The 8,958-nt window shown below is 37.9% G+C and overlaps 1 long non-coding RNA gene across 1 annotated transcript; it reads right to left on the bottom strand.

Moving 5' to 3' along the window:
* Positions 1 to 2,329: 2,329 nt before the first annotated feature.
* Positions 2,330 to 8,335, bottom strand: LOC141922354 (uncharacterized). The gene is made up of 3 exons (XR_012622962.1): positions 7,899 to 8,335; positions 6,223 to 6,425; positions 2,330 to 2,422 (listed from the first exon to the last, which is right to left on the bottom strand). It is a non-coding gene; the product is annotated as an uncharacterized LOC141922354 (long non-coding RNA).
* Between the last annotated feature and the right edge of the window lie 623 nt (positions 8,336 to 8,958).

The following is an 8,958-nucleotide window of genomic DNA, read 5'->3' as shown; positions in this document are numbered from 1 at the left end:
TCCTTGGAGACACTGTACTTTCAGCTCTACATTTTGCCTTGTTACCTATATTAAATTGACAATGAATATTGACTACTTATGGAAATTGGGGACATAATTCTCACCATAATTCTCAGTTCTCAACATTTACTGGAGTAAACTCAATCCAGCAAACAAATTGATGTATAGAAGGGGAACAATATAAAAGCTATCAACAGGGCACAAGTTTATTTTATGCAGATGTACAGTTTGCACATTATGGGACTCAACAGCACTCAAGTTACCAATAACTTATTTTTTTGCTTGACCAATTTTCTTCATTACTTATAGGTCCCTGCAGAATTCAGAGCTGTTATTACAAACATATACATTACAGAAGGAACACAGGCTGACATACATATCTTTTTAATAAGGTTTTCATCAGCTGCTTTTACTGACATTTTTTCATTTTTCTTACACCCTGCTTTTAATGTCTCAGTCTTCATTTGATACTGTAAAACAAAAGGAGTGGAATATTACCACAGAATGTGTTCATGGCTGAATATAAAAATAATCACACAATGCACTTGAAGCATGAAGGCTCTGTAGGCAATTTCCGTTCCTGTTTGCATATGCAATCTATGCATGTAGATTGAAAAAGTTATCCTCTTTTCCTATATGAGACTAACCACCTTTTAAAAAAGCATTCTCAAAGCTTAGATTCATAATTGAAGATAATCCATATTGAGCTTTAAGTCTTACATTCGTAAGTAAGCATGCATATTTGTGTAAAGAATTTTGTGAAATCTTCCAAGACTTGCACTTGTGAAACTGTACACCACAAGTTGATGTTGAAAACTCACTCCATCTCAAAGGATATGAGTCAAAGTAAAGTGTCCTTTTATCACTGAGGAGTGATTGTGATGTTCTAAATTTTAATTATTTGAGGTAACAGAGTCAGCAAAAATAAAAAAAAGTTCTCTATCCTACTGCAGATGTCAATAAAGTGAGTGGATGATTGTTGTCAATTCCGGTCCACCAGGACCCAAGGCAAGTTTGTTCTGTGTCTAGGACACAGCTCTGACTCATACCAGAGAAGCATATTTCAGGTTTGTCTACATTTACTAAAGAGTGATCTGTACCAAAAAACCAAATTGTTTGTCACCATCCAAACATTTAAAGAAAAGTAAAAAACCCCTGCTAATTTTCTTAACTCATATGTCAATACTAGTGGTGACATAATCAATGGGAGGTACTTAACATTGCTGTCAGCCAACCTTTCCTGACAGAAAAGAGGTTGAAAGAAGTTGTAGTGCTTTTCTAGATGTCATCTTCTTTGGTGTGGGGTATAACTTGTGTCCCCTCTTCAACATGAGATGCTTCATGATATGAAGGGGAGAAAGAGAATGAAGCTTCACACTCTGTGGTCAAAGGAGGTGAAAAGTAAGCTTGCAGCAGGATTGCATCAGTAGGCAAATACACTTCTACTCACTTTAGTGGATTTCTATCAATGGCCATTCTTACTAAACCTCTCTTTTCCTTAGCTCACAGCTTAGCTCTGATGTATGGGGTTGGCTTTGTCCCAGCTATGCTCTACCTCTGGCATTTATGATAGATGAGAGATTCAGATTCATGATCTCTTTACTTGCATTTGAAATAGGCTACAACATTCTGGGCAAATCTGTTTTATTTTTTCCATCTCCATAAATATGATCAGGCACCATGAAATCTGACCTGCATTAGCTCAGATCTGATACCCACCACTAATGCACTGCTCACTGCACTGCCAGAAGAGAGTTATGTTGAAGTGTTCTGGAGAGCTTTACAGATTGAAAATGCCAGTGCCAGCACACCCCAAAAGAATCTGAAAACTTGACTGTTGATACAATAAATCTGAAGAGGATGTATCCAACAACAGCACAGAATGAAGAAAAGCTGTGAAGGGTCGGGGGGGAAGCTGGGAGAAGAAAAAAAAAAAAAAAAAAGAGGCTAAAAAGTTTGGAGTTGGTGTTCACTATTATGAATATTGCCTAATTTTTTTGTCAAGACCTCTCCATTCATAGATCATGCAGGATGCTTAGTCTCATATCTATAATGGTGAGGGAACACATCCAGAATTAGTCAGAGAGAGTCTGTCAACTAAAATGGTTCCCAAATGCTCTGATACCTTGCAACCTGGCAAGTAAACCTGCTGCCTACAGCTATTCCTCTTAACATCTGGTGGTGTGATGATTCTGAGCATGTGCTTGTGCATTCAACTCACACAGGATATTGCCCATCCTGCTACATTCTCCAAAGCAAAAATTCAAATAATACGTTACCGAGGATAGGACTCTTGAGGAGTATGTTCACATCACTGCAATACTTCAACAAAATTATAGCTTTACATTCCTCTTGGCACTGGCTGTACTGCACAACATTCACAAGGCAAAGGAGAAGGTGGTTGAAATTCAAAATAACTCACCTGAAAATTCAGAAGTGTTATGTTTCTTAGAGCAGTGAAGCATGCCAAAAGCTGAATGAAGTTGTCCCATATAAAAAGAATGAGAAAGGTCTGAAAATATTCTTCCATCACTGGCAAATTCTGATTGATAAATCAGGAAAGTTAGTATACACACCCACGTATACACATACCTACTGTACTTTGGAAGTGAAATTCAGCAGCAAATCATGTGGCCTAATATTAGTGCATAATCAGAAATTAAGTGTAGCGAGTAAAATATCCTTCTTGCAACAATCTAACTAGATTGTCACAAAGAGAGATAATTAAAAAAAGGCACAAATTCCTACTTCACTGGTCATTTACTCATGCAAGAAGTCATCCTGTCTCTCTTTAGTCTCTGTTAATATAGATATTAACAGTTAGATCCCAAATTTTATCTGCTTGTAATGGAGCTCTCACAGTTACTAGGAGCACTTGATGAAGTTATTTGACAACACTTTGCTCATTTGTCAGAAGCGGTAATATTCTTATTATTAAATTTTATATTGCCATGGCATCTACTTAAGATTCTGCCAGCTGCAAGGTTTTGTATACTGTGCTGAGACAATTCTGTTCCCACAGTTAGGTCCAAGTCTTATTAAAATTAAATTGGTATTTTGAGTGTGTTTTAAGTCAGTTCTGATCACTTTAAGCTCTGGTTCTATCATCAAACAAAAAAAACCCCAAAACCAACTCCAAAAATAGTCAAGAAATATATATTATTTTTTTAAAAAAACTGCAGTTTACAGTGACATTTAACCCATCTTTCCTGAGCTGCAATTTGACAAGTATGTAATTACATTTGACCAGTGATAATCAGAGACAAATAAGTCACATTTAAGATGACTTTTCTTAAGTGATCTTTGCCTGCAATTAATGATCCATTGTCTGTATGTATATTATTTACAATCAAGAAAAAATTTATAATAATCTTCTATGATTATATCATATTTTTCTAAAAGAAAAATTATGTCATGAGTTGCTTAGTTTCTTTTATCTCAACTCAGCTGGTGTTTTGAAAAATAATATACAAACTTCAGCCTGAGTGAAAATGATAAGATTCAATATCAGAAGCATAATATTCTGCTTTATAGGAACCAAAAAAAAAAAAAAAGTGAACTCAGTTTTATCTTGTGAATGCATTTTGGCTAAAACAAAACATTGGCCTTTTCACAATTGTTATGTGATCAATTAATAAAAAACCTAAGCAACAGAAGTAGCTGACTTCAGCATAATCACAGAATCACAGAATCATTCAGGTTGGAAAAGACCCTTGGGATCATCGAGTCCAACCATCAGCCCTACTCTACAAAGTTCTCCCCTACACCATATCCCCCAACACCTCATCTAAACGACCCTTAAACACATCCAGGGTTGGTGACTCCACCACCTCCCTGGGCAGCCTATTCCACTGTCTGACCACTCTTTCTGTGAAAAAGTTTTTCCTAATGTCCAGTCTGAACCTCCCCTGTTTCAGTTTAAAGCCATTCCCTCTTGTTCTGTCACTAATTACCTGTGAGAAGAGACCAGCACCAACCTCTCTATAATGTCCTTTCAGGCAGGTGTAGAGAGTGATGAGGTCTCCCCTCAGCCTTCTCTTCCTCAAACTGAACAGTCCCAGGTCCCTCAATCGCTCCTCGTAGGATCTGTTCTCCAGGCCCTTCACCAGCTTCGTTGCCCTCCTCTGCACTCGCTCCAGCACCTCAATATCTCTCTGGTATGAGGTGCCCAAAACTGGACACAATACTCCAGGTATGGCCTCACCAGAGCAGAGCACAGGGGGACTATCGCCTCCCTACTTCTGCTGGTCACACTATTTCTAATGAATGGTAGTTTGCATACAGAAATCACATAATTTCTGGGATTAGAGCTGAGTTCTATATTCCCCATTTTCAGTTTTGATTCCTTCTGTTTGTTTTTTGGTTTGTTTTTTTTTTTTTTTTTTTAAATCTTGCTTCCTTTAATTTAAATTCCCTTTCTTCCTGATCTTTCTATAACAGTGGCATTATAGTGCAAGTAACATAAAAAGGACAGCAGACAGTAAGGTCTAAAGACTGCTCGTTTCCTATCATCTTCGCTTCTGCCAGGTAGCACAATTCTGACATGGTCCTCATAGGTCAGGCAGGATACTCGTGAGCATCTGAGACTGCATTTCAGATGATGACTCCCATCACTTGTGATGATAATGACAACACTAAGCTTTCCTCTTTAGCTCAATTAAAAATAATGGATGCATTTTATACCTGAAAACAGTTAAATTGTACTGATATGCAAAGAGCCACATAGAAATATCTTAGAATAGTTATTTAGGCAACCTGTGACTGAACTCATACTTATCTCCAAGAACAATTTCCACTGCTAATGAAGAAATATAACCTGCCTCCTAATTTTTCTCCACAGATCTTTGCCTTCCATCCCCATCCTTATTTTAGCAATTAATGAAGTCAGTGTAAGTCTTTCCATTGATTTCAGTGTTCTCCAGCAGAAGGCTCCAACCCTCCCTCTGGGAGCTGCTTTCAGTTCTCCTGGCTAAATGGAATTTGTTAGCTTTGCAGCATTACTTATTAATTTATACCACCATGTCTGATAGTCTACCTGGGGGGCAGAAAGGCTGTAATTTAATATTTTAAGGTATATTATGTTCATTAAATAATGTGTGTACATTAGCTGAATGTAGAAGTTAACAGAAATTAATTTTTGTATAATAGAGTACAGTATAAACTAATGAGAAATAAAGGAATGTTAGTCACCACACCATAACAAAATATTCTCACATCTACACATACCCCAGGAGAATTGTTACCTCATGCTCTGTGTGATGGATGCCTACCAACAGTGGGCTTTGTTGTCTGAGGTTACTCACCTGGAATTAGTTAATGCTTCCAAATGAAGCCAAGGAATGTTAACATTTTAAAGAGCTCAGTGATACAATAAACCCTTACACTGGCTTTACAGTATTGGCAGTATATTTAATTTTAGTATCTGTAATGTTTTTCCACTTTACATGTAGAAAAGTGGCAGACGGGTTACAATTAAATTCCAGAACATCTCTACACTGCTATTAAAACCTCTTTTTCCTCCTCTAACTCCAAAGCTAAATGACTTTGTTTTCTGTTTTGATCTGCTGTTACCTCAGGATAAACAGATATGTATCTTTAAAATTATATTGTATAATATGCAAATTGGCACACCACATAAACAAATTATTGAAATGACACAAAAGTAAACGGAAGAACAAAAGATTCTTATAAACCATATTGCTACTCCTATTGGATATTAAACACTTGATTTTTTCATGCCATATTTATTCTGTCTTTAGTGTACATTTCTTAGGGCAAACGATTTCTTATGGTATCTGAAGGCAGCAAATTTTTTAAAAAATTGCATGCAGTAAATTTATTCAATAAACATTGGAAAAGATGGGCTGAGCCTCAAACCTATTGAAACCCAAATTAATATTTCAATTCAAGTTGCTTTGGATGAGTCCACAAATGCAAACTACCTTCTGTAAATAAACATTTTAGAATATTAAGTCATAAAATACTCCTATTTTCTTGTTCATTACAATATCTCCTTCCTTACATTCTTCACATTGCAAATTTTATATATATACACAGAGACCCTTTTCCACAAGAGGGACTTAATATATTGAGACATTATAGCTTTCTTAGTATGCTTCATACTCTTCCCTACTTTGCTATTGCCTCTAATGATCTATTCCTAACACCAGATCTTTAGAAATGCATTATAATGGACTCTCTGAAATTCATGATTCCTCTCACCTTTGGCTGAGATTCAGAGTTTTCAGTGGCACTCCATGTTCTCACATCAGAAAAAGAGATTACGCCCTCAGCGTACTTCGTGCATCAGACACAAACATCTAGCAGTCCCTTGGAAACTGTATGCTACCATACAACTATGAAATGGATTTTTCTACAATGCCAGCGGGACCTCGCATTTTTAATAGCTTTCTGCTCCAGTAGCCCTGCAGAGGAAAATGTCCAGGTATTAGCAATAGGCACTATTAATAGATATTCACTAATCATAATATTCCATGGTACGATACCTGAAGTAATACATCTTAATGTAGGCTTCAAAACCATGTGCCAAAGAAAGCATTTAACTGCCACCTGTACTTGTATATATTATTCACATGACTGAATGCATAGTACAGGAGAGTGCCAATGAAAAATTACTCAACAAGTAACTCACTAACCACTTCGATGTATAATCATTTACTTTATAGTAACTATGATGCTAATTTAAGCATGGCAGACAGCTCTCCACCACTACAAATGTATTCTCACATAAGCTTTCAAATCCCTGCATGTAGTATCTCAAGAGTCTCTGATCCTCGGAAGCTATTTTATTAGGCAGTCAGAATTTTCAGATCTTTTTCTCCTTAAAATGAAACAACAAAATCAAACGTGGTGTACTTTTTAGATCAAGAATAACAGAATAAAAAGTCACTAAAACACTAAGATTAGTGCCTAAATATAACAGAACTACTTCCTTTTTCCCTGACTTTTTTTTTTTTTTATTTGAAGAAACTTCACCTGGTGTAAAATAAAATCCATTCTTTTCAATCTGGAGTGGAACAAGAAGTTACCTAATATATAACAACTAAGAAGCCTATCCAATTAACGAGGCCTCTGTGAGGCATGTCAGGGTTTATCTGCTGGTTATCGTGGAGAGCAGTGATGCTGATGGAATGTGAGCATAGGTCCTGCCACTCTGACCGCAGCACCTTTCCAGACCTCATCCCAAATGGAAACAAAAACCAGTTGTGACCATCAGAAATCTGATTAATTGAGAGTGGCATTCTGAGCCTGGTGCTGGTGACCCAATGACTGGGAATTGCTCTGGAGGTTTAAAGTCTCATGTCCTTTCCAGGGTACCACTCACACATATAACAAAACTGCCTAGTTAAATTACATTAGCCAACTACTGTTTACAAATTTCAAGATCACATACGGTCTGCCCATTGTTTGGCACAGATAAACACAATCAGCCCTGGCATTTGAAGCTGCTGACAGATTGCCAGCCACTGGTGCAGATGGTGGCAGCAGAAGAGCGCTAATTACCGATGACATTAATGATGAGGTAACCTGTCCCTCTTCAGCTAATAAACAGATGGAATGTGTTTCCTATTTTTTTTCTTCTTTCAGATAACAAATTGTTTAGCTTTAATGGTAGAGAGCAACAAAACCAAATTATCTGTTCTTTGGAGAAATTTGTTTTCCGCTAATTGCTCTAAACAATCAATAAAAGAATTACAACTGGCATTATCCCACTGAGAACAGAAGCAGAGAAGTCAAAGTCAATTAGCTTCCTATAGTACGATGCACTCAAATGGAAAGAGTCATTACAACAGAGTGTAAAAGTCAAACTATAAAGTATGCAGTTTTATGAACAAAGCAGACTTGGATGGAAAATCTAACAGAGGGCTTTTACATACCTGTCAATTCTTCATATATCACTGCAGTTTCCAATTTTTCTTTAGATGCTTCCAAAAAAGGGTAGAAGACTGCTGACGCGGAAGTCCCAGACACAACTTATACGACCAATGTGATCAAGTTAATGCCACTTTATTAAAGGATACACAGCAATTTATACACTAGCATAAAGTACACGCGTTGCTATCTTATTGCTAACAGGCTAAAGCTACTTGTCCACGCGTCCTTTTGCCCTCTATGATCGGTCCAGGTGTGGTGTCCACGCACTGCTCTCCTACTAGGTAGGCATCCTGTTTTCAACAGTCCAACTTCCTTATCTCTTGGCCATGAATGTAGTTTCTAAATCTATCTCAGCCTTGCATATGTCCTTGAACACAGCTGCAGCCTGTTGTTACAGTGAGGTCACTCGGTCTGGATCGCTCATAACACGTTCGTTGTTTTCCAGTCATTCCACAGAAGACAAGTAAGATGATGTCCTTGGATCTTAGAAGGCTCTGTGTCTTAAGAGGGCACTAAGGCTTTAAGTCTTCAGAAGTCATGACTGAGAAATGTCTCATCTACAGAATGAAAGAACAAATAACCAGCTCAGTCTTCTGTCAATGTTGCATTAGTACAAGTACATAAATATGGAAAAGCTGAGGATTCCACAGTGGCTGGTGAAATATTATGCAAGTGGGCAAAATAGTTGCCATAGCTGACTTCCCCTCCTTTTCTCCACCATTCTCAAGGGGGGTCAGGGGGGAAAGGAATAAAATAGGGAAACTGTTGTTGCCACATGATCAGTGCTTAATACAACAGCCATGCTTCAAGTGAGGAGACAACTTCATCGGAACTGGGAGTCCCTGCCTTGTGTAAGCACCAGATACTAGCAGTGTGCTGAATGACTGGAGTGTCCATCCTTTCAGAGGCAAGACTTCAAGCTCTTGCTGAGTCCCTGAAAGTTCTGAGGAGAAGTTGGCTTCGTGTGTCCTGCAGGGCCACAGCTGCTGCCCCTGCCAAGCAGTGCCTCTCACCAAAGCCCGCAGCCTGTCCAGGAGGAAGCAGCCGAGAGGCAGCAGCCCC

This window comes from Strix aluco, chromosome 4 (genome assembly GCF_031877795.1).
Source record: "Strix aluco isolate bStrAlu1 chromosome 4, bStrAlu1.hap1, whole genome shotgun sequence".
NCBI classification, from domain to species: Eukaryota; Metazoa; Chordata; class Aves; order Strigiformes; family Strigidae; genus Strix; species Strix aluco.
Note: the sequence above shows the minus strand (reverse complement) of the source record. Positions and strands in the feature narration are given on the sequence as shown.